Consider the following 24,000-nt stretch of genomic DNA (forward strand, 5'->3'; position numbering starts at 1 on the left):
CTCTCTGTCTCTGTCTCTATTTCTCTGTCTCTCTTCTCTCTCTGTCTCAGTCTCTGTGTGTGTGTGTGTGTCTGTCTCTGTCTCTCTGTCTCTGTCTCTCTGTCTCTCTCGCTCGCTCTCTCTGCTCTTAACTCTCTCTACTTCATTTTGCAAAACCTTTTGTGGAACTCAGCATATGAGGAAAGAGAAAGGAAAAGATACCTCCCTAATTTTCAGATTAGATCATCCAAGAAAGTATTTTCATTGTTCTCAATTGAATCAGGTGCCTACTTTGACCTTTATACTAATTTTTGTGTCAAGAAGGAACATTCTCTATAGACCAAGTCCTACCTTTCTACCAGGCAGATTCCTCTAAATTAGTATTATAGTTATTCATCAGCAATAGGAGAGTTCCACATATCTTATCATTCAGGAGCACGATCTGATGTCTCCCATCGTGTTTGCTATGGGACAGTTAAGGCACACATGACCTACTTTGCATCTTCCATATGCTGAGAAGTCCCACTTGTCAGTCCAGGAATAAGGAGGGGACAATTTTCCACATGCACAGGGACCCAGAAATCCTTAAGCATCTCTTAAAATATTTCTTCTCAGCAAGGATTCCCCAGCTGTCTCAAGTAAAGTTAAGGCTAGTTTATACTTTCTGTGTTCTTATTTTTTTGTGTAATAATCTACTTATTTTCCTTTCCTAACACATTTTGTTCTAAGATCTTTGAGTTTGTTCACATTGTGCAACATAATATTTGGCAGATAGAAGAGTTCAATTTTGATACTTCTTGAAAATAAATATCACTGGTCTTGAGTTATCAATGCTTATTCGTATACTTTTCCTTCCAGTGTAAAGTTTGAATATAGGGAGCTATCAGTTCATCCTCAAAGATTCACAATGCTTATACTTACACTTAATTACCACAAAAGAAATAACATGAGAGTGAATGAATGAACGGAGTGAAAAATGGGCATCATCTTGGAAACCTTGACTGTGACATACTCTATCAAGATTTAATTTGCTAAGCTGAATTGGTTGGTGTTGGGAGGCTACCCGCCTCCCTGACTGGAGCTTCTATGATTTGTTGGGGCAAAACAGGTGAGCAGTGTTTTTTCACAGAACAATGTCATGACAGACACTTTAGAATGGGGTAACAGGTTGTGAGGCTCATGGTCATGTACAAGTTGTACATTGTCTCTCATAAATAACACTTAGGTCTACTAACTTCCCTTGTAAACTTGGAATCTAAAAGACAGGGATCTTTTACATGATTCCCCAGAATAACTACAAAGAAACATCTGTCACTAAAGGAGTCTTCCACATAGATTTTCAGGAGGAATAAACAGTAAGCTAATGATCTGGCTTTGCAGAGATATTCACTGTAGGAATCGTGTAGAATTTATATATAGGGATGGAGCAGTCAGCAAGGAAGCAAAGGGGCAGCTGAGACTCAGCATCGTAACAACAAAGTCAGCTCGTGCTAATCATTGCCATGGTGACAAGCTGTTTCTGCCTCTCTAGAACACACATAACTTATGATTAGTCCTCATTTCCACAGTGTCAGGCCGACACAACCAGGGGAGTCACATTAAACTCAAAGCTATGCACATGGGAGGGTTATATCCTTGCTGTTTATTTCTTCTAGGATGAGTAAAAAAATCCATCTCTGAGGTCTTTATTGGCAGTCATTCTGTACCACCTTGGGAGACAAGAAAGCAGATGCATTTGGATTACGGCTTTGAGATGTCTTGCTTGAAAAGATGCCACAGTTGGATTGGAAATAATCAGTTTGGGAAGAGTTTTGTAAAAGTATTATGTATGCTTTCATTATTTCTGGGAGTTCTATGTTTTATAAAAAACTGACAATTATTTGTCTATGTCTGTGAACATTTCTGGGAAAGATTCTTATAAAGATGATTCTCCAGTCAATGCACACATAGACTCAGAGCTATTTCAAAATATGGTTCTCACACAACAATGGTTGTGCATTTGAATATGCAAGAACAGGTGACCTTTGGAACAGAACAACATAGGTGATACATAGAAACGTTATTACCTGGGGTCAGGAGTTTGGCCTAGTGGTAGAGAGCTTGCCTAGCATGCATGAAGACCCGGGTTTGATTCCTGGTACCACACACATAGAAAAAAGCCAGAAGTGGTGCTGAGGCTCAAGTGATAGAGCTCTAGCCTTGAGAAAGTCTAAGGACAGTGTTCAGGCCTTGAGCTCAAGCCCAGGACTGGCAAAAAAAAAAGAGATGTTATTATCTTATGTATATAACCATAACTCCTCTATAAATCATCTTGATAATAAAGTTAAAGTAAAAAATTAAAATATGCAAGTTGCTTCTAGGATTCATTCAAATACTATGACTACAATTTTGATATTTGATGGTATTAATATGAATCAAACATTCTACATTTCAACACTTTCAACTAGTACTTATATAATCATAAATACAGAAGCTGGAGGGGATGTTAAAAAGCACAGGAAAGAAATATAAACATTATATCCTATTTCAACTAGTTGCTTCCAAAATAGGTCATCTTGTCAACCTCTATTTCCTGGTCTACATTATTACTTCTGCCTTGATAAGTTTTCTTTATTTGCCCATGCGATAATGTCCTACAGAGTCTATTCTGATATCATCTCATCCCAGCCCCAATGTCCCCTTCTACCTTCTTCAACTAGTGGCAGAATTAGTTATTCTCCTCTACATACCACACTATAAATTTTGAATTACAATTACCACTGGTTTCAACGGCCACACTGAAATTTAATTATGTCTACATTTAAAACTTTTTCTGAATGTTGCAAGGCCTTATGTGACTTACTAAGTATATGTTTATTTATTAAGAACTCAATAAATGTTTAAAAATTATTTCAGTAATGGCAAGAATAGGAGTCAGTTACACTGAGAATTTACATTATGGAACCAATGCTTCAAATCTAAATTATTTCAAGTTACCTAGTCAGTACCTCTGAAAACTTGGCAAAATTTAAACCCTGTTCTGTCTAATGCTAGCATCTGTGGCTGCTATTTCCCGAGATACACCTGGAACTATGGGAGTAGATTGGAGCAAGGTAAGTTTTCTAAAAGATCATTCAGCTTAACATTTCCAAGTATCCAGGAAAGAAGATGGTCCAGCGAAATGACAACAGAATCACCCCAAAACAAATAAAAATCCAGTTCTTTGGGCTCCACAAGGCCCAGATAGCATTGGGTTAATAACAGGCAGACGATTCCTATTACAATTCACCAGACCCTTTTCCACATTTGGGGCAAGGAAGTATCAGCAGATGAGCTATTTTTATAGTCTCTTTAAGGAAAATTTAAGTTTTAGTTTGCAAAATAAATACACAATGAGCAAGACAATATGAAATCAAAGTAAGTATATTGCTGGTTTCTATGTTTCTTTAAAAGCTATAGTATTTTACCTTGAACTTGAGCTTATTTTTGACCTCAGATTTATCAAGGGTTAAGATGGAAGTAAACCAGAATTTTAATAAGGGAATGATTCTTATTCTGAGTCTTATCCCTGCCCTCTGTGTGGTGAAAAGAACCTTTCTAAGAGGTCCCCTTAAATACTTCAAATCTCCAGGCACTGGTACTTCAATACCTTTTCAAGTATGAAAAGCTTTTCTACCTTGGCTGTTTCCCCCCTTGGGTGACTTGCTGAACCACTCAGCATCTCTTCTGCACCTGCATTTGATCTTCCACAGACTGAACTGCAGTCCTTGGACCTTGGACTAAAGACAACTTCCAGCACTTACATAAAGGCTACTTTGAGCCAAGGACTTAGGACACACTTTTGTCAAAGACATAAATCCATTTGGTTTCCAGAGTTACCATGAGGGCAGGTCAATCTTTTTTGTTCTTTTTTATTTTTCCTTACCTGTGCTTTTTCTCTGGCTCAATCTGAGGTGTAGCTAATTATAACCAAGGGCTAGGGCGGAGAGCCACCAAAATCATTTCTCTGTACAGTCTGTGTACTGGGAGGAAATCTAGGTCAGGGCTGTCGTCCAGAAATGCATATTAACAGACTAGTCTCTGCTGCTTGTTGGGGTTAACAAGCTTTAAAGCAGGGTGACAACAGATGAAACATTTTCACAGGCTCACAATTGGTAAAAATGTACTCTTTCTTCTTGGGCAGTAGAAATTGATTTTCTAAGGCTTTGCACATTGTCCCTAAATGCCTCTGATGTTAAATCCCTGAAGTGTATACATAAAACAAAAAAGTCTGAGTCCTAGAATATAACTTCGTTCAGCCCTGAAATAATCTGAAGGATTGGTTTCCCCAGTTCCAGTACTGGGCTATCCTTGCCAGCTTGCTGCAACCTAGATAAAAATACATGGACTCCATTATTAGACTTTACCCACAGACCAGACTTAGGCAACATTGAAAGATATAAAAGTATGCATCTGGAAAAGTTGACTGTGTCCTGTAAGAAATTGGTGACTTTTCTACTCTGTGGCATCTTGAGACATTTCCAAGCTCAATATTTGAGGTCATTCTAGCCTAATGAGATGTTATTACATATTTTCTGATTTTAAATTACATTTAATAGTATATATTAAAATAATCCAGGCTCTACATGTACATTAGATGCCCAGTGCCCTACTAATTGCTTTACAAATAATCTTTATGTTCCTTACACGTTCCTATTTATTGAATATCTATCATGTGCCACACGCTATTTCACAGCAGTTATTTGCCAGTGTGAAGACACATATGGTACCAATATGTAACCCATCAATTGATTACAAATAATGAATAGCCAAGCAGGAGGGAATATGGAAAGGAATGCTTACAAGTGGTAGTCTGGAAAAGCTCTTTTGATCAGCCATCTGAACTATTAATGACATGAGTCATGCAAAAATCTAGGAAGATAATTTCCCAAGAATTGAGAAGGCCAAATCCCTTAGTCAGCTTACATTTGGTACATTTGAGGAATGGCTAGAAACAAACCAGGATAAAAAACGCTGGGTGATGAGATCTACCAGAAAGTCAGGGACTCAATTATGTAGGGCCTTAAAGGCTGTGGTCTGGAGCGTACATTATTTTTTTATTGTAATAAATAGAAGAGTTACAGTTATACTCACCAGATAGGAGGTACATTACTTCATAAACATGCATAACCCTTCTCATGTTTTTGTCCCCATTTCCCTCTCCACACCCCCTCCCCACCTCTTGTTTTCCACCCTTCCCTTTCCTATTTCAAATAAACAAATAAATGTATATAGAAAATGCCAGATAACAAAATAAGATACTGTAACAATATGAGAATAACCAAGGGACAACAAAAGAGATGAGAAATAACAGTACATTAAGAACAACAATCACACATTATATAGCTCTTGTTTCCATATCCTAGAGGTCCTTTCTGGCCTTATGTATCTAGATTTTGAGCTATTGTGATCCTCTGCTGGGAGAGGAATGGTTTTGCTTTGATGACTGAATCTCTGCAGGAAATTTCACTTTGGCTGATCCTTCCAGACAGTGGATTCATGATCCCTTCACTCACTATTTATCCGCAGAGGAAGGCTCAGAAGCTTCATTTGTGCCATGCTTGTTTAACAGCTCACCTTATCATTTGATGTGTGTATCTTTCTCATCAGTGCAGATGACTCATCAGAAAAAAAAATAAATTCTGCTCGCTTCCAGAGTTTTTGTTGCTCTGTGTTGACAAGGAGAGAATGCTGCTGGCAAAATCTGACACAGCTCACTGTTTTCCTGAAGGACCCAAAGGTGAATGTAAATAATTCAAAATAGCTCTTATGATTTGTCACTTGCTGGGTGACAAAATGAAAGGAAACTGAGCTAAGACTGAAGAGATAAACTATAAAAGAATTTGAAGAAAATCATGAATTTGATTGGGAAAAAAAAACATACTGAACATTCACAGCACAAGCACCATAAAAAAGATCTGGAGGTTCAAGGTTCAAAGCCAATCAAAATAACCAGAATAATTAATAAAAATCAGAGCTAAAATTATGGCTCAAGTGATTCAGTGCCAACATGCCAAGTACAAGGCTCCAAGTTCAAATACCAATGTACAAAAAAAGTGGAGGGGAGAGAAACGTTATCTAAGATAATATGGATGAAATGGAACAGAAGAAATTGAATTGATTGAAATTAACTTATTTGAAATAAGTCAAGAAAGATAAATAGAGCAAACTCTTACTTACATGTAGAATCTAAAAAGGTTGAATACCAGAGGAGGGGAATGGTGATTACTAAGGCCTGGTTATGTATGTGTGTGGTGCAGGGAGGTGTTAGTTAGAAGTTACAAAACTTCTATATTATACAATGAAATTGACACCCTTCTATACAGAGGTTTAAAGTTAATAAAAACAAGATTAAAAAAAAGTTATAAAACTTTGGGGCTGGGAGTTTGGCCTAGTGGTAACGTGCTTGCTTAGCATGCACGAAGACCCAGGTTCAATTCCTCAGTACCACAGACAGAGAAAAAGCCAGAAATGGTGCTGTGGCTCAAGTGGTAGAGCTCCAGCCTTGAGAAAGCCCAGGATAGTGCTCAGGCCCTGATTATATTTTCAGTGCTCTTACCACAAACAATATGTAATTATATGATGTTATGAATGTATATTAGTCATTCCACTATGTAAATGCATTTAAAAAATGGCTTGTCCTGCCAGACTCTGGTGGCTCATCTCTGTAATCCTAGCTACTCAGGTGGCTGAGATGTGAGGAACACAGTCCTTGAGACTCTTATCTGCAATTAACTGCAAAAAGCCAGAAGCGGAGCTCTGGCTCAAGTGTTAGAGTACTAGCCTTGAGCAAAAGAGCTCAGGGTTAGCACCCAGGCCCTGAATTCAAGTCCCCTACATACACAAAAGTTATATTGTACATCATAAGCATATACATTTTGTTAATCTGATTAACAAAATCTTTTAGCTTTAGAATTCACTTAATATGTTTAATATATACATGGCAATTGCACATTAAGGGATACAAGATTTGGATGTTAAAAAAAATGGGTCAATGTGTTCTATACATTGGCAATTCAGTCTTCCATATTAGAGGAAGCACTCGGTGTGTGTGGCCTCCCCTTCTTCCTCTTTCTCCAGTTCATGTTTATTTGTTTGCAGGTGTCCTTTACATTTCAAGCTGTTCTTAGACACGGACTGAGTCTTAGTTCCTATAACTACGTATTGCTTTTCTTTCATGATATTAAAAGGTGTGTTAGATGACTACATCTTGATTTTCTTGGAAATTATTCCTGAAATGATTTAAATATGCATTAAGGCAGTTAATTATTAACTCAATAAAAAATATGCAGTTTATGTTAATATGGGTTTAGGTTAGAATCCCTTGTTGGAATGTTGCTTTAAAAGGCTTCCTAATTACTACATTTTTACCCTTTCAACAAGAAATCTCCAAACAATTTACTAAGAAAGCTACTGCTTCATATTTTAGGCAAAGATACAAAGAGATCAGCAACTTATTAGAGGTAAATAAATCACTTACTGATTGGGAATTAGGCTTCTGAGCCCAGCCTCACAATTTTCTATACAAATCCAAAGAGCAGCCAAAGGAAATGGTGTTCAGAGATTCTGTGTTCCAGTGTACTTAGCATAATCAGTTTACCTGTGTCAATTTCATTACCATTTATAAATAGGGTTGCTACCTCGAGGGAAAAGAAAAGCTTCCTGATTCTTTTTCTGTCTTCAAACAGAGTAATTCACCATTCAAATCTATTCTGAAAGGACACAGAATTTATTCCAGCAGGCGGCAGCTCACTGCCGAAGCAGTTCCTCTGGGGTTTGATTGCGTTGGAAGTATCCTAGGTTAGGTGTTATCCATTCCTCAGCCATTCATTCTGGCTGCCTTCTTCATCAGAACCATGTTTGAAAATCCCCTTATCTTTCTTTGGCCCTGCTAGGCTGCTACCCAGAGGAACAGACTCTAATCCGCCTTAGCCTGTCTAGAGAGATTTAGCTCTGAGGCAAAGGGGTTTTCAAAGAAAAGATTTTCAGCATTCTGGAAGGTAAACATATTGTTGCTTATCAAGAAGTGGGTCACGTTTACTTGGTTTTGTGAGATACTTGGAGATTCCTCAGGAAAATTATAAATACATGTTCAATGTTTATATCACACAGTTATATGGTATGCACAGTCACATATATCATGTTAGTATTTCAATAGTTCAAGAAAAAGTTATAAATTCATATAAATTTGAATAAGACTAACTCCATGTTCCAGAACAGCTTGAATTATAGAAGGTTCAGCACCAAGGAAATATAGAACTTTTTCCAGTAGAAATTTATCCAGAATAGTAAGATGGGGCATAAATAAAATTCTAAAAGAATTTTCTTTTGTCCATAGAAAATAATTGTTTAAAGTTACAGTTCATTTGAAGGCAATACATAACTGCTTTTCTTGAGAGTAAATTTTTACTTACCCTTTGTTTTAGCATTTAAGTACTCCTATTGCAAAATTTTCTATACCTTTGAACTGAAAAATATATTAGTGTCTAGAGAGGAGAGACAAATTGTGTCCTAGAAATAACTGACACTACATGGTAAAATTTCCTTTGCCACCTGCTCATTGGATGAACTTAGAAATTTTTTAGTTTTCCTGAATTTTCTTTGCAAACTCAGATTCCTCTTCTGTAAAAATGCCAAAATATCTTCTTGCAGAGATAATTGTGTGAATGTGAGATCTTACGCACAGTACCCACTAACTAGTAAAAATTTGAAAAAGTGTTAATTTGTTAACGGTCCCAGTTTCTCTAAATACCAAAATAAATGAGATCTAGTTAAGGAGATACTCTATCTATCTATCTATCTATCTATCTATCTATCTATCTATCTATCTGTTTTGATGTGGCCAGGAGGGATCACTACTACACTGTTGGTAGGAGTGTAAACTTGTTCAATCATGGAAAGCAATATGGTGGTCCCTTAAAAGACTAAATATAGAGCTCCCTTATGACCCAGCAAATTCCACTTCTTGGCATTTACCCAATGGTACAGAAACAAGGACATACTAAAGCCACTAGCACAATGATGTTCATTGCAGCACTATTTACCATAGCAAAGATATGGAACCAACCCAGATGCCTCTCAGAAGATGATTGGATCACGAAGATGTGGTATTATACACAATGGAATTATATGCTTCCATCAGAAAGAATGACATCACCCCATTCATACGGAATCAGAAAAACTTGGTGGAAAAAAATCATATTAAGTGTAGTAAGCCAGACCCCAAAGAACATAGACTCCATGGTTTCTTTATTTGTAATAATTAGTATATGTTTAGGATTCTCCTAGCAGAGGATCACAATAGCTTGATAGCTATGTACATGTGACCATATAAAATGATACTAATTGAAATGAACTTCAAGATATGGAAACAGAGGGTTTTTCTTTCTTGTTGTTGTTAACATAACTGTGAAGTTATTTCTTTTTCCTTTTTTTTTCTCCTTTGGTTTATTTCATGCTGTCACTGTATTTCATTTTGGTATCCTGTGTCTGGTTTATCTGAATTGGGGAAGGGAAGGGGAACAACAAAATGGTGAAATAAAGGACAAAGGACAAACCAATGCAAGCAGCGATATTCTCATGAAAATATGTTAAACTTTAAATAGCTGGTTACTTCCATTTCCTGCAGAGAAATAGCAGAACTTACATTTTCTAATATTTTTAACTCACGCTTGGCAATAACAAAAGTGTGTTTAATACATTATCTTTGGTGAGTAATATTAAAGTGAATGTCTATTCAGAAGGAACAGTAGGGGTGTAAGAAACAGAACTCAATACCCCATTCTAATGCCATGATTCTAAACCAATGACAATAGCTGACTTGAAAAAACTGTTGTGACTGAGCAACAGAACCTGCAATGTAATGTCTTCAAGCAAACTGCTCCAGAAGGCAGCATAATAAAAGAAACTTTTCAAGGTTCCTTATTGGTAATGAGTAAAAATATATTGAGAAAACCAATCAAATTATAATATAGTAACAATTACTTTGTTCTTAGATGTTAAAAAAGATCAACAAAGATTTGTGTCTTCTTTTAACTCCATCCTGTGACAGTTTTGAATTCAACAGGTGGATTGTTTTGGAGTAAGGCAGAAATTTAGGAGGAGATTTTCTTTCAACAGGCTTGTGATGGTGGAGCATAAGTTTAATCATCATCTGCTCTCTCCAGGAAGATTACTAATGTGACTTGAGAAGCAGTAAGTGCACTGATTTCATACTAAGAGAAGGGGAGCAATGCTAAAAGCTCATTATGAACAAATGCATTTGCATGCAGCCTACTTCATATTCAGAGTTAACAGAGATTCACAATGTCAACTCTGAAACAGAGCACTCAGAATGTAGAACATGGTGTGGCTTCTAATGTAATAAACAGAATCCTTATAGCTTCGACACTGCTGGCATAAATGAGCTATTCTCTAACTGCACACTTTAATACCCTGCTGAAATAAATTTAAAATCCGCATGCATGTTTGAGTAACAACTTTTTAAATGGAAAACAGTGGCTCTCTGTATCTGCTTTAAAATTCATGTACAATTTCTATTTTCTGAATATGATTTGTCTCCCCTTATTTTGCTCTTCACAACCCATCCCCAGCCAAATGAGAGTATTCCCAATCCATTTATATATATATATATATATGTACATATATAATTTGTTTTAACCATAATTTGAGCCAGTAATAATACTTTTCTGTGATTCATGAATGCCTCTCCTACCTACCTATTCAACACATCAATATTTTAATTCTCCTTTGAGATACAATTCAAATACTATCTTCTCAGTGGACTTAAACAGAAGGAAGTTAGGTCACTGTAGGTATGACTCTGAAGGAAATATTGGGAAAACAGCCTCTTCTCTCCTGCTTTCTGGCAACCAAGAGATGAACAACTTTGGGCTCTTATATACTTTCCACCATCATACCTTGCTCTTATGTCCAGAAGCAGTGAAGGAAGTTGGTCATGGGCTGAAACAATGACCCCCAAATAAATGCTTTCTTTTTATTAAAAAATCACCAAATATTGCTTACATGTAGAAAGCTTCACTTATAGTCTCCAATTGAAGAAATGTAATCATTAAAAATTTTTCATAGCTTTAATATATACATTATGATAGCACATTATGCTATTATTTTCTATTTCACTTTATATCCACATATATATACTGCTTCTTATTTCTCTTACTGGCTTTGTAAAGGCTCAACTCTAATTCAACTTTGTATCTCTCACAGTGGACAGTGCCCATGCTCTGAGTTCAAGCCCCAGGACTTGCAAAAAAAAAAAGCTGCATGGTAATCAGTCCCTTCATTTTTTCTATAACTATTGTATGCTTACTAGCACTTTAATATGGGGAATTCCAAGATGAGCAAGATCCCTGCTGTTCAAATGAGTAAGTAAATAAGGGGAGAGAGGGAGAGAAAAAGAGAGAGAGAGAGAGTGAGAGGGGAACATAGCATGTCACAATTTCAGACAGTCTCAGATATTGTAATGTAATAGTGAATAGATGGCTGGAAGAATGTTAATGAACCACAATCCAAATGACTAAAAGGTAGCAGCTAAATACATAAATATCAAGGGAATATATAACATTCCAAACCAAGAATGGGCCAGAGCAAAGTTGTAAGGCAATAAAGTTTAACATATTTTGGCAGTTAGGATTTAGATAGGATAGTAGAAATCACTCCAGGCATTTCAAGCAGAAAATTATTTTATACAAGGAAATAAAGGCTTCAAAATCCTTTAAAGTAGCCCTATGTAGCATTTAGTAAATCTATCTTTGCAGGAATCAAAGTCACCTACCAATAAAATCAACAATAGGTGGTATAAAAACATGTTCCTATGCTGATTTTTAAAATACCCCCCCTCCAAAAGAAACCCAGGATATTTAGATGCAGAGGTAAAGTGGGAAATTTCTGATCTGTAGTACTTATGTACCTGTGGGGAGGGACCTTAGACTAATTGAATGAAGGTGTATTTTTTTCTTTCCTTTTTTATTGTAAAGGCATTTTATTTAGAGTCACAAAAGAGAAAGCAGAGGGTGCTGAAATAGATGCAAGTGGTATAGTGGGAATGAGGGAAAGAAGTTTCTCTCTGGTGGATTCTACCCTATTTTGGTGAGGTCACTAGCTGATGGCGCGATGTTGGGGAGAAGTGGTAGAGGGAGCCTTAGAAGAGTCTTTGTGAAGCTACTGAGGTAACAAGAAACCCTTACTCCATGTTACTGTGATTTAAACCTCCCATGTGTCATCTAGTATTATTGCTTCATGTTTGCCTAATTGTAATAATAAATATTTAAGTAAATTATGAATTAAGTAAAAATCAATAGATTCCAATATAAGATACAATAAATTAAACAGCAAATGAATTCTGATTTATTTCCAAGGTTATTATAAAGTAAAATGGAATTTTTTTACTTGGACTGAAAGACCTGAAATGAATGAACAACATACAGGGAAAATGACACTAGGGGTAGGAGGCAAGGGACCACAGACAAAACTTGATTATATTTGAAGTGCATAGAATCAGAAGCAGAAAACCTTTTGTCATGCACCACAGGTAGAATTTGAATTATGATGACAGTGATAATTAAAATGATGCTACTGAGATGACACTTAGTGAACTCTCACTGTGTGCCTAATGCTTCACATTAGGACTATTTTTCCATTTAATTATCTCAATAATCTATTTGGCAAAGAAAGTGAAACAGAAGTTAAGTAACTTTCCCAAGTAAACAAAGCTAGTAAGTTTAAACAAACCAAAAGAACACATTAGATAAAGGTATTTATCAGTCCACCCATTCAATCTTTCCAAAGCAAGTTGACAAAAGGAAGACTGACTAACCAGGGTTTATGATGAAAAAAGCAAAGTCCCAGGCTTTGCAACAGACCTGGCTTTGAATGATGGACTGGACACATCCTCACCATATAATTTGGGACTAATTACTTGATCACATCAAGTCGCAATATTCTGATCTATTCAGTGGAGAAAATAACACCTGTAAAGCACTCATGGAAAGATGGAAAGAGATCATATCTGGGTAGCCCTTGGGATATGGTGCTTTCTCTTGTCAATGCAAAGGAAATGGGTCATACTTGCCTTTCTGTTACCAAAGTTATCAAGAGTCTTGCAGATCACTGGTAATTTCTGAGACAATAAATGGCTGATGGACTAATGTATAATCATCTTGGGGAGAAAGTGGGTTAAGGGGAAAAAAACAAGAGGAAAAAGAAAAGTCTAGAAAAGATCGACGGTTCATGATGACCCATTTGCCTAGCCCTATTATTTCCCCATATTGAGCAGCACCAGGTGGTCAGTTTTGCTCAGTCAGCTAAGAATGTAAGATGCATGTGGCCTCAGGCCCAAAACACTTACAAGTCTATGGATACCTTGCAAATCTCTCTTGCCCTGTTGAAGTGATTATGTAGACAGAGAACAAGGAGCCACGGGGGGAGGGGGCAGCCAGGAAGACTGAGCCGTTACAGGGGCTAAAAATCATCTGCTGTAGACTCATAGTTTTTGAATAAACAATGATGTCATAGAGTTAATTTGTTTCTGCAGCATAACCAGGAGTAGCTTTTTTCATATAAATACTATTCCTTTTCTAAAACATATCATCTTTCTGGCATATTGAAAGTGCTAAAAGTGTTAAGTGCTAAAACACACTCAAAATAATCAAAAATTAAAATGATCAGAAATGATGTGAAGGCTACATAAAAACAAACAAACAAGGCTGGGAGTATGGCCAAGTGGTAGAGTGATTGCCTAACATACGAGAAGACCTGGGTTTGATTCCTTAGTACCACATACACAGAAAAAGCCAGAAGTGGTACTGTGGCTCAAGTGGTAGAGCACTAGCCTTGAGGAATGCCAAAGGACAGTGCTCGGGACAAGGATTGACAAACAACAACAACAACAACAAACAAACAAACAAGCAAACAACTCTTAAAACAGGGAAGAAGCTTTCGGTCATTTTAACAATTCAGAAACATTCATACTCTATAAGAAGATAATTAAAAGTTACTGGATAATAGGCAATTCACAGGTCCAGGTATTAGAATGTGTTGTTAGATCTCATATAATCACACACTTCAGAATCTCAAGTGTGAAGTGATTTCAAGGTTATCACACATAACCTCTAATTTACAAATTAAAAAATAATGTCTGAGGTTCAGAGCACTTAGTTGGATTTCTTAAGGTGATTAGTAATTCAGGGGGCAATGGTGGGGTTTTTGTTCCAGTGGCTTACTACTATCTGTATGCTTTGAAATCGTCAATATATTTTCCAAAAGGTTATTTTTATTTGGTTCTGCAGAGAATCACAATGAGTAAAATCCAGCAGACTATTCTATTTGATCGTTACAGCAATTGCTCAGTCCAAAAGTGTTAAAAGATAGAAGATACCCAGGGAAAATATCAGCATAGTACTTACAGGAAAGAAATATATGTACCCAGTTGAAACTTTTGCAAAAATCCCTTGAGTGCTGATGTCAGTGAAGTCATTCTTCCCAGGAGAAAGATAGGATCATGTTTTAATTCTCTTCAGCTCTTTTTTTGTAAATAAAATCCTGCCACTAGGTATACCTGAGTGAGCTGGCGTTAAGTGAAACATGTTAAAGAACTGGACTGTGAAATGTGCAATATTTATCATATAGTGATTACTTATCTGCTTGAAACAGTCTACAAAGTTTCTTCATAACTTTCTCTTTCCTGGCTTCCTAAAAAATGTGCTAAGACTATTGAATAAAGCACCATGAAATTCTTATGTACCATCAAAAAATTCTAGAAAATGTTATTCGTATAACAAGGTGTCAATTCTAATTTTTTGTGAATCTTTTCAGATAGGCCCCGTGTTAATCTATTTATGTCCCATGCAATTCTACTTCCATTAAAATTTCTTAAAATTTTTGTCAATTTCATAGATGGAAGTATTTCAGAGTTTTTATTTGCAATGCTTTGAATTACCTAAATGCTTTGTGAAAATTGTGATATTGCATCTGATTTACTGGGCTATTATGTATTTTGTTACAGTGACTTGTCTTTTTCTAACTATTTCTTAACTCTTTGATCTGTTCTTTATTTATCTCAATTCGTAGGAGTTATTTTTAACATCGTTAACTGTTTGTGTGTTATGCCTATGGCAAGTCTATTTCCTGAATTAAGCAGTAGCATTTTAATACATTTATGATTTTTCTGATCATTCAACTAGTTTTATTTCCATGTAGCTAAATATGTCAGTCTTATATAGTTCCTAGATTTGGTTCATGTATGGGAAAGCCTTTCCTATTCCAAGGCAAAAAGAAATTCTCTTCAAGTTTCTTTTAGTGTTTTTCCAGTTTTCTCAGATATCAACCATATGGTTAACCATGTGACCATATCACCAGCTGGAATCATACTTGTTAAGAGCACTAACTCCAAAACCAGGATGCTTCAACCCATATTTCAGCTTCATGGGTCTGGGAAAAGGAATACAAATGGTTCATTTGTGTGTCAAAAATGGTAGTTAGAATTAATAAATTTATTTGCTTGAGATATTAAGGATGGTATTCTAATATATATTATCTATGTAAAATTACTGAGGACTATTGATCTCTGACAGCCTAGCCCAAACATAGTTGCTGGCATGAAGTCTAAGTCTCTGCAAATAAAAAATTAATCAACTTATACAAAATATATTTCCTGTATTCTTCCTTTTTACAGTTATTTATGACTAAATCTATTTGGCCATGGTATCGATACTCATTTCAGCAACTTTTCACATAGTTATTGTTTAGTCTGTCTTGGAGTTCCTAGATACCACACATGCAATGGCTGCACAGAAAGATTTAGTCCAATGTACTGAAGACTGAAATGTGGGCATTCCTCATATATACCATTATAGCCATGATTCTTTGAAAAGGCAATTAATACTTGTTAAGCCTGAAGGTATAAATAACAACTTTCCATCTTTAGCTCTCAAGTTTTATATTAATGCACTTTAAGCTCAATCTCTACCCAGTACAGTGATGATTTATGTGGTTATTGGGGGAAAAGCTCTCTAATTTTTAGCGCCAATAATTTAGGAAACAAATTATGGGATACTGAAAGTCTGTTCTTTGCCCTCAAGGATCTTAGAGCTTTAAAAGAAAGTAAGGAATAAAAATGATAAGATATAAAGGTACCAAACCCTAAAGCTCTATTCAAATGTCAGTGTTGTTCACGTTATTCAGAACAAAAATGAAGCCAAGAGTCAAGGTAAGAGAAGCCACGTATTCCCAGATTTATAAGAGACCCACCTTCGAGTACATTTTATGGGTTGTTTGTGCTCTATCATTTAGTTCTACTGAGATGGAAAATTCAGAGAATGTATTTGTAGAAACTAGAAGTGTGAAATTAGTATGTGTATCATCAGACCTGGCTGCTTCCTTAGGCAGTCTGGTGGAGGAGGGAGAGAGGGTCTGTTCCACATATTTTTTGTCTTTTGGTATTCCTTGGTGTGAAGACACATCACTCCAGTCTGGGACTGATTTCACATGATTTCTTACCCTGTGTATGTGCATTCTCTCAGTCTCTTATAAGTATATCTGATATTAGATACATCACAACTCATAATAATCTCTTGTAAAGATCTTTAATTACAACTAAAAAGACCTTATTCCAAATAAGGCCACATTCTGAGGTTTATAGGAGAGTATATATTTAGGAAAGGGCACAATAAACCCTTTGGAAATAGCTAAAAGTGAGTCCAAGGCTGAAGAAGAGGGGTCTGAGCTGAGTGTTAGTATCTGAATGCTCACTGGAACCATTTTAATGGATGAGAACATAAAAAGATGAGATTGTTAGCCTAAGAACAAACCCAGCCCAGCAAGAGTCACTTGACAGGCAGAAGGAAATAAAAGGTACCTCTGGGAGCAAGAAGGCATAGACATGTTCCCTCTAAAACAAGCTAAACAGAATGGACTCAGAACGTGTGTGTGTATGTGTGTGTGTGTGTGTGTGTGTTTGTGTGTGTGTTCTGGGGTTCAAACTCACTCTGAGCTTTTTGTCTCAAGGCTAGCACTCTGCCACAGCTCCATTTGTGGCTTTTTCCCCCCTGGTACTTAGTTGGGATATGAGTCTCATGGACTTTCCTATATGGGTTGGCTTTGAACCTAGATCCTTAGATCTCAGCCTCCTGAGTAGCTAGGATTGCAGGCATGAGATACCATTGTCCAGCTTACTGCTTTTCTAAATACTAATATTTTAACAAGAATGTTTGAAGACAGAGGTAGTGTTATTCATTACAACTGCATTGACTGAGTCAGTTTTTCAAATCCATTGCTGTCTTTCCTCTTTTCCCTTTCCAGCAATGTCTTCCTCTTTCCTTTTTTATCCTGCTCCCTCTCTTCTTAGTTTCTTCCCTTTCTTCTTTGCTTCCTTCCTTCCTTGTTTCCTTTATTCTTTGCAGAGCTGGCGATGTGATGAGCATGAAAAGAATTTGTCTTTTCACTTTCCTTGTAGATAGGACTGACAAGATGACAGAATAATGACAAACAAGATATAAGAAGAAAGTGATGGCAGGAATAAACAGGATGCATTGCGCTCATAACTGACATATTACATAGATAAAAGGAACTCATAGACAGATGAGAGGACCCGGTCATTTTTACTATCACAGAGCTCCCTATAAGCTGTTCCCAAGAAGAATGCACTGTCTCAGTTTTAATAATAGGAAGAAAAAGATTCTCTTCATCCGGTTAATGCCATTGTTATATTGTACTTTATTATAAGGAGTCAAGCAAGAGGTCAATGTGCCATTTGTACTCACAGCATCCGTGATGCAAGGAACAGTGAGGAAAGTAGAAATGATTAAAGGTAAATTAAGGTAGCAGGCAGAACAGTTATGGGAGAGTAAGCTTAGCGGCTTTAAGTTTCAAGAAAACAAGAAGCCAGGCAGTGTCTACTGAGATTGAATATGCCAGGTCTGTGAGTAAGGAGACTTTTAATCACTTTAATGGTGTGCTAAAATGAAGTAGTGAACTAAGTGCTGATCTAATGTACCTTGCCTACTTTGTGCTATGACTTGTCTCTGAAAATGAATTAGGCAGTGTTTTTTTCTGTTCTGTACAGAAAGAACATTTGTTTTTTTGTAGCTGGGGGACTAATTCCATTTTGAAAGCTCAACGGGAACCTTCTCAATTTTGGAGTGGTAATAATAATAACTGCAACTTGGTTCAATCTGAAGAATGTTCTTTCATGTTTGTACTTTGAAAAGGGTAACTAGAACCATACTTGACCTCAGCCAAAGTTGTACAAGTGGTTTTGGAGGTAGGAGGGTCACAGTTGAGCTTTGCTGGGAAAACATTGGCCCTTTCTGAAAGAGACTCTCTGAACCTGCTTACAGAAGGTGATTGAGATAAGATTTCTGGGAAAGATGCTAAGCTTTGCTTTCTTCCCCTCATAGGAGTGTTTAATTAATTCTTAAGTCAATTTTTCAGTGAACTTGATGTAATCAATATTCTTAGATTTTTCATTGCTAACTTGGCTATAGTCCCTAAATTACCACATCTTGATTTATGCTCATGTGGGCAGTTGTGAGATGAATTTTTATTTTTATGTGAATTGTCTTCAGCTACAAGATCCCATGGTGTATGGTATTTTCCTGGCCTGGATTCCTTTTAATATGAACACATCCTTTTAACAGAGAATGTTTTTACTTTCCATAGTACTTTGTTAGTGATAATTCAGTCCAAGATTTTTCACACATTTTAACAATGCTTTATTAAAATAAATGAGGTGGGATGGGAAGAATCATTGTGAAGTATGTAGTATCACTATTTAACAGCATCACACACATGTGAACACATATACACACATTCACACTTATGCCCCTACATATATCATATATACACATAAACAGATGGGTATATGTGTGTATAGGATGGATAGATAGATAAATAGATAGATAGATAGATAGATAGATAGATAGATAGATAGATAGATAGATAGACAGACGGTTGGCTGGATGAATGGATAGATAGAAGAGTAAATATTAAGATTACTGGGTAGGCTTTCTCTTCATTTTTTAATAGTACTTATTCTTTCTGGTCCTCTGTGAGCCATCAGAAAGCAAAGATAGTATCTCATTTACCTGTATCCACAATATCAAGTAAGCACATGTCTTATCAAATCTTCTTTCAATGTATGTTGGGTATTTTTTAAATAACTCTCTGAGTAAATCATAGAGGCCTAGTAAATAATTCCTGAAGCAAACACTTTTGTGTACCTCCCATGGTGTCAGTGAGTCATTAGGTACCAGTGAAATCAAAGATGAACAAATTAGTAGTAATATCTCAGAGCACACATGCTTATGTGAATTTTTACGACATGCCATCATATAATTAGTGATCTGATACAAGTATCAAGTGTAAAGGGCAAATACAGTCAGAAACAAACAAAAGTCAAATTGTATCTAAGCATGGTGGTACATTCCTATTATTCCAACAATAAAGATGCTGAGACCATAGGACCCACTCTGTGCTCTCAAATAAGACTAGTTTGGGCTGCCCAAAGAGACTGTGTCAAAAAAGTAGTCTAGTTTAGCCTGGTTTGTGTCAATTGGGTAGATGCCTAAGCATGGGAATTCTGGGTCATAGGGGAGCTCTGTGTTTAGCCCTTTGAGGAACCTCCATACTGCTTTCCAGAATAATTGGAAAAGTTGACATTCCCACCAACAGTTTAATAGCATTTCCTTTGGCCTCATCTCTGCCAGCATCTATTATTGTTACTTTTCTTGATAATGGTCATTCTAACTGGGGAGACTTGGAATCTGAATGTTGTTTTGATTTGCATTTCTTTTATTGCCAGCAATATCGAAGAACTCTTCCTATGTTAATCAGTCTTATTTCTTCTTCAGAAAAGATGCTGTAAGTCTTCAGCCCATTTATCAATGGGTTGTTTGTCTTTGGGATTTGTTTCTGAGAGTTTAAATTTGACCATATTTTATATCTGAATATATTTTAGATATAAGGCCTTTGTGGGATGCATCGTTCATAAAAACCTTCTATTCTGTAGGCTTTCTATTTATTTTACTAGTGGTGTCCTTAGTCCTATAAAAACTTCAGTTTAATATAATACTATTTATCTAGTTGTTCTTTGATTTGTTCTGATTCTGGATCTTTACTTAGGAAGTTTTGACCTGTGCCAGGCATCTTAGTGGTTTCCCTACCCCTTCCTATAATATTTTCAGGGTATCATATCTAGTCTTACACTGAGGTCTTTGATCCATTTAGAACTGATCTAGTACAGGGTATTACATAAGGATCTAACTTTAGTTTTCTGCATGACAATGTTCATTGCAGCATTGTTTACTATAACCAAGACATCAACCCATACGCCCCTCAGTGGAAGCATAAACCAAGCAAATGTGATATATACACAATGAAATTCCATGCTTCCATCAGAAAGAATGACATTGCCCCATTCATAAGGAAATGGAAAGACTTGGACATGCCTTGACTTTTGAATACAATGAAATCAAATTCCTTATGGTAGAGACATGGAGTATGAAGCAGAATGTGAATCTGTGCTGGACTACGCAAGACTCATGAAATAGACTACACTGGGCTAGACTTACAAAATAGGACACCACCTGTGCATATGAAGATCACTTGAAATTGCAGCCATAAAGAGGATAATTGAGAAAGAGCATGCAGAAACCGGAAAAAGGTATAAATAGCACAAGTCATCACCTCTTCCCTTCTGTACTTTGGAAGTTACTAACTTTTCCCCATGACTCACTGACACTCAAGTCTCAAAAACGACTTTGCAGGACCACCAACACACACCTCCTCTTTACTCCTTGAATAATTGTACATGGGATATTCCAAGTAGATTTCTCAAGTAACAGTTCCCTTGGATAGGGCATACTCAAATGACTGAGCACAATGGTATCTTTCAATCACCACATAACACAAGCAAAAAAAATCAACAAGGAGCTCTGCCAACTGGAGCCCCAAAGTCCCTTTCATCCAAAACATCAAACCCTTTATTTATTAAGGGAAAGAGAAATGTCCTGAATTCTTCATACTTTGATTTTAGTCACAGCTACAGAGACAGAATAAAAGAACAGGCATTCTTAGGGAGAATTTCATAAAATTGCCCAACTAAGGAGCCAAATTATCCCTTAAGACATGTTCTATGAAAGAATTTCAAGTGCTACACAAAAATTCTGTGAGTGAAACTCTCCTGGCTGTACTGATTCAAGTATCCAAACTTAATTAAGCTCCCCATCACTTCTTCTAGATCTAGAATGATGAGATGAGCTTCGGCGATCTGTTGTTTCTGAGATCTCCTTCTGTCTCCACGCCTATTTCCTTGATAAATGCAGAATTAGCAACTTTTGCCTCCCAAATCATCAGGAAGCAACCTTTCTAGAAGTCAGCCACTATCTCATAGTTTATTTCCTTGGGAACTCTCAGATGAATATGACAAAATATTACTGATTTACTGTACTTTAGTTTCTCAAAATTACTCAAAAGCTGCCTTACTAAAAACATATTTTGACTTACCATAAAGACTATATGAGCTACAGAAAAGTAAAGACTTTAGACTCTATAGACTAAATGTTCTTTTCCCCCCAAATATGATCTCTTCAATCTTCCTTGGACATAGTTTACAAAAATTAGAAAAGTGTATCTTCATATTACTTAAGGATATATTTTACATTTGCACAGCACTTTAAACCTAAACTACTTCCTTTTGTGTTCAGATTTGTACCCAGTATTCAGATGCTCCCTCTAGAGCTACCGAGGAAAATGCTTTTATGGAGAGCAATCGCGGCCTCTAGAAGACCCAGGCTCTGGGACTTTTACAATAATGGTAGCTACTTTGCTCATGTTAAATAACGAAGCTGACATGTTCTCGTTTGCATCTTCCTGGCATATGCTGAAACATCTTCTTTAGCCCCTCAATGTGAGAATTTAATTCCATCTCTGCTTTTTGTTCAGGGTTACATTCAGGGTCAGGAGAAGCTGAGATGCAGTATTTCTGGGTACACTGGCCTGACCACTGTGAGATCCTTAGGAGGAGTGAATCACTCAAGCCACACTGACTCTTACGCTGGTTCATTGCTTCTGAGTCTTCTGGAGTAATCTTCAGCAGTATCATTCTAAAGGGCCACATCCTATTCCTTGGTTATCTCTTGATAATGGTCATTGTAATAAAGATTAAATCTGAACTCAAATTTACTGTGGCCCATAAAGCCATTATCAGCTCATTTTGGACTATCTCACTTATCTCATCATCTGCTCTTTCCTTCCAGTTACTTTACTCTGGACCTCAAACAGGGTGTGCTGTTTGAGGACCAGGAACTTGATTCTCTTTCTTCTTGAAAAGGTTATCTCCTACTTCATTCCCTGGCTGCCTTTTATCCATAACAATGTTTCTTGAGTTAAATTAAATGCTCTCTGCACAGATAGACCTCCCTAGATGACAAAAAGTAGCCATTATATTTTTTCTCTATTGTATTATCCAATATTATCTTTTGGTTATGAATTATAGGGTCTTGAATTACTTTTAGTTTCTTATTTCTCTATTGCCTCTATCATACCATCAGAAACTAGGCTCATTGAAGACCACAACATTAATTTTCCAGGTCAAGGTTGCATACATCTCATGTTTCCTGCATTTTTGATTTTTAGTAATTATTTACCGATGGATTGGGAATGAGATTTTCCTTTCGCTCAGCTTGCCAAGTCAGTAGGATATAAGCCAGGAGCTGCTCATGTCAAACTGTCAGCTGGCAGTGGGGTGAGGAGAGCTGAGAAATGGACAGAGACAGATTCCCAATTGTGTGGTTGAAACCAGATTCCTTCAGATATTGGCTACTCAAGGTAAGCAGTTTTCCCTTGCGCTTAATTCACTTTGAGTTAGGCTTCTGTCATTGATAACCACAAATATCTGACAGGAACGTGTAAAAGCATTTGTAAGCAACAAAATACAATATCCAACGTAAGTGCTAAGTTCTTACACAAGATTCGTTTTCCAAACATATACACATATCTTTCTACTTTTGTTTTTCACCAGCATTTCAGCCCAAGGGATAAAGGTCTTATTTCAATATACTCAAATAATACAGAGTAGAGATCTCTCTACAAAAGCAATCATGCATTAACATAGCTAGAAATACTTACCTCTGTTTTATGAGTGGTAATAATTTTTTTATTTAGTCAGTCACGATAGAGCAATTGTGCTAGTCTTGCTGTCTCATATAAATATTTTCAAATATAAAACAGATACTAAATAAACTAGGTAGAATATGTGGCAAAAGGTATTTTAGCTATTGAAGAACAGGTAGCATGATATTGCAATTCTTACCAAACAAAGAGACAAATTAAGAATGATGATCATATCATAATTAACCAGACTTGCTCACTGCATTGCAGGAGGAGTCCCAAGTAGAGCTAAGGTCATCTCCTTAGCAAACAAGCAGAAGTTAAAAATAAAAATTTCTTATAAACACAATTACATAGACATAAAAATTTATGACTCTATAGACATAATGTTTTATTACATAGATTGATATGTATCTATGACATACAAACTCTCAGCCTAACTTTAACTATGTTCTAAAATCTAAGTGCCAGTGATTGTATCTAGAGATTCCCTTCTTGAATACTTGTTTGTTAAACATATCATTTGAAATATGATGTAATATTAATGTTGATAAATTATTTAGTAAAAAAAGAAAATAAAAATTTCTAAAGTGGCTGGAATTTGTAGGACAGGCAGAAACAAAGAGAGTCAAGCAAACAGTTCCATTAGGATTCTAAATATTATATAACATATAAATATATTAAGTATGTTTATTAAAAAGCAGAGACTTTTCCAGTAAAAAGACAAGAACCAACTATTGTCATTTATAAGAAATCCACTCTACGTTTGAAGACAAAGATTTCAGAAATAAAAAGGAGAGAAAAAAATATACCAGGAAAACAATCATTAGATTGCTAAATTATCTGATTTTAATATTAGACAGAGTAGTACTTAGAATA

At 36.3% G+C, this 24,000-nt stretch overlaps 1 long non-coding RNA gene across 1 annotated transcript in view; it reads right to left on the reverse strand.

Annotated features, from left to right (window-relative positions):
* Nucleotides 1–9,250: 9,250 nt before the first annotated feature.
* LOC150059167 (uncharacterized) overlaps nucleotides 9,251–24,000 on the reverse strand; it is a 68,471-nt gene continuing 53,721 nt past the window's right edge. The window contains exon 4 of the long non-coding RNA XR_016536605.1: nucleotides 9,251–9,495. This is a non-coding gene — a long non-coding RNA (uncharacterized LOC150059167). The remainder of the gene's footprint in view (nucleotides 9,496–24,000) is intronic.

Source organism: Megascapheus bottae, chromosome 9, assembly GCF_031878675.1.
Source record: "Megascapheus bottae isolate mThoBot1 chromosome 9, mThoBot2.hap1, whole genome shotgun sequence".
NCBI classification, from domain to species: Eukaryota; Metazoa; Chordata; class Mammalia; order Rodentia; family Geomyidae; genus Megascapheus; species Megascapheus bottae.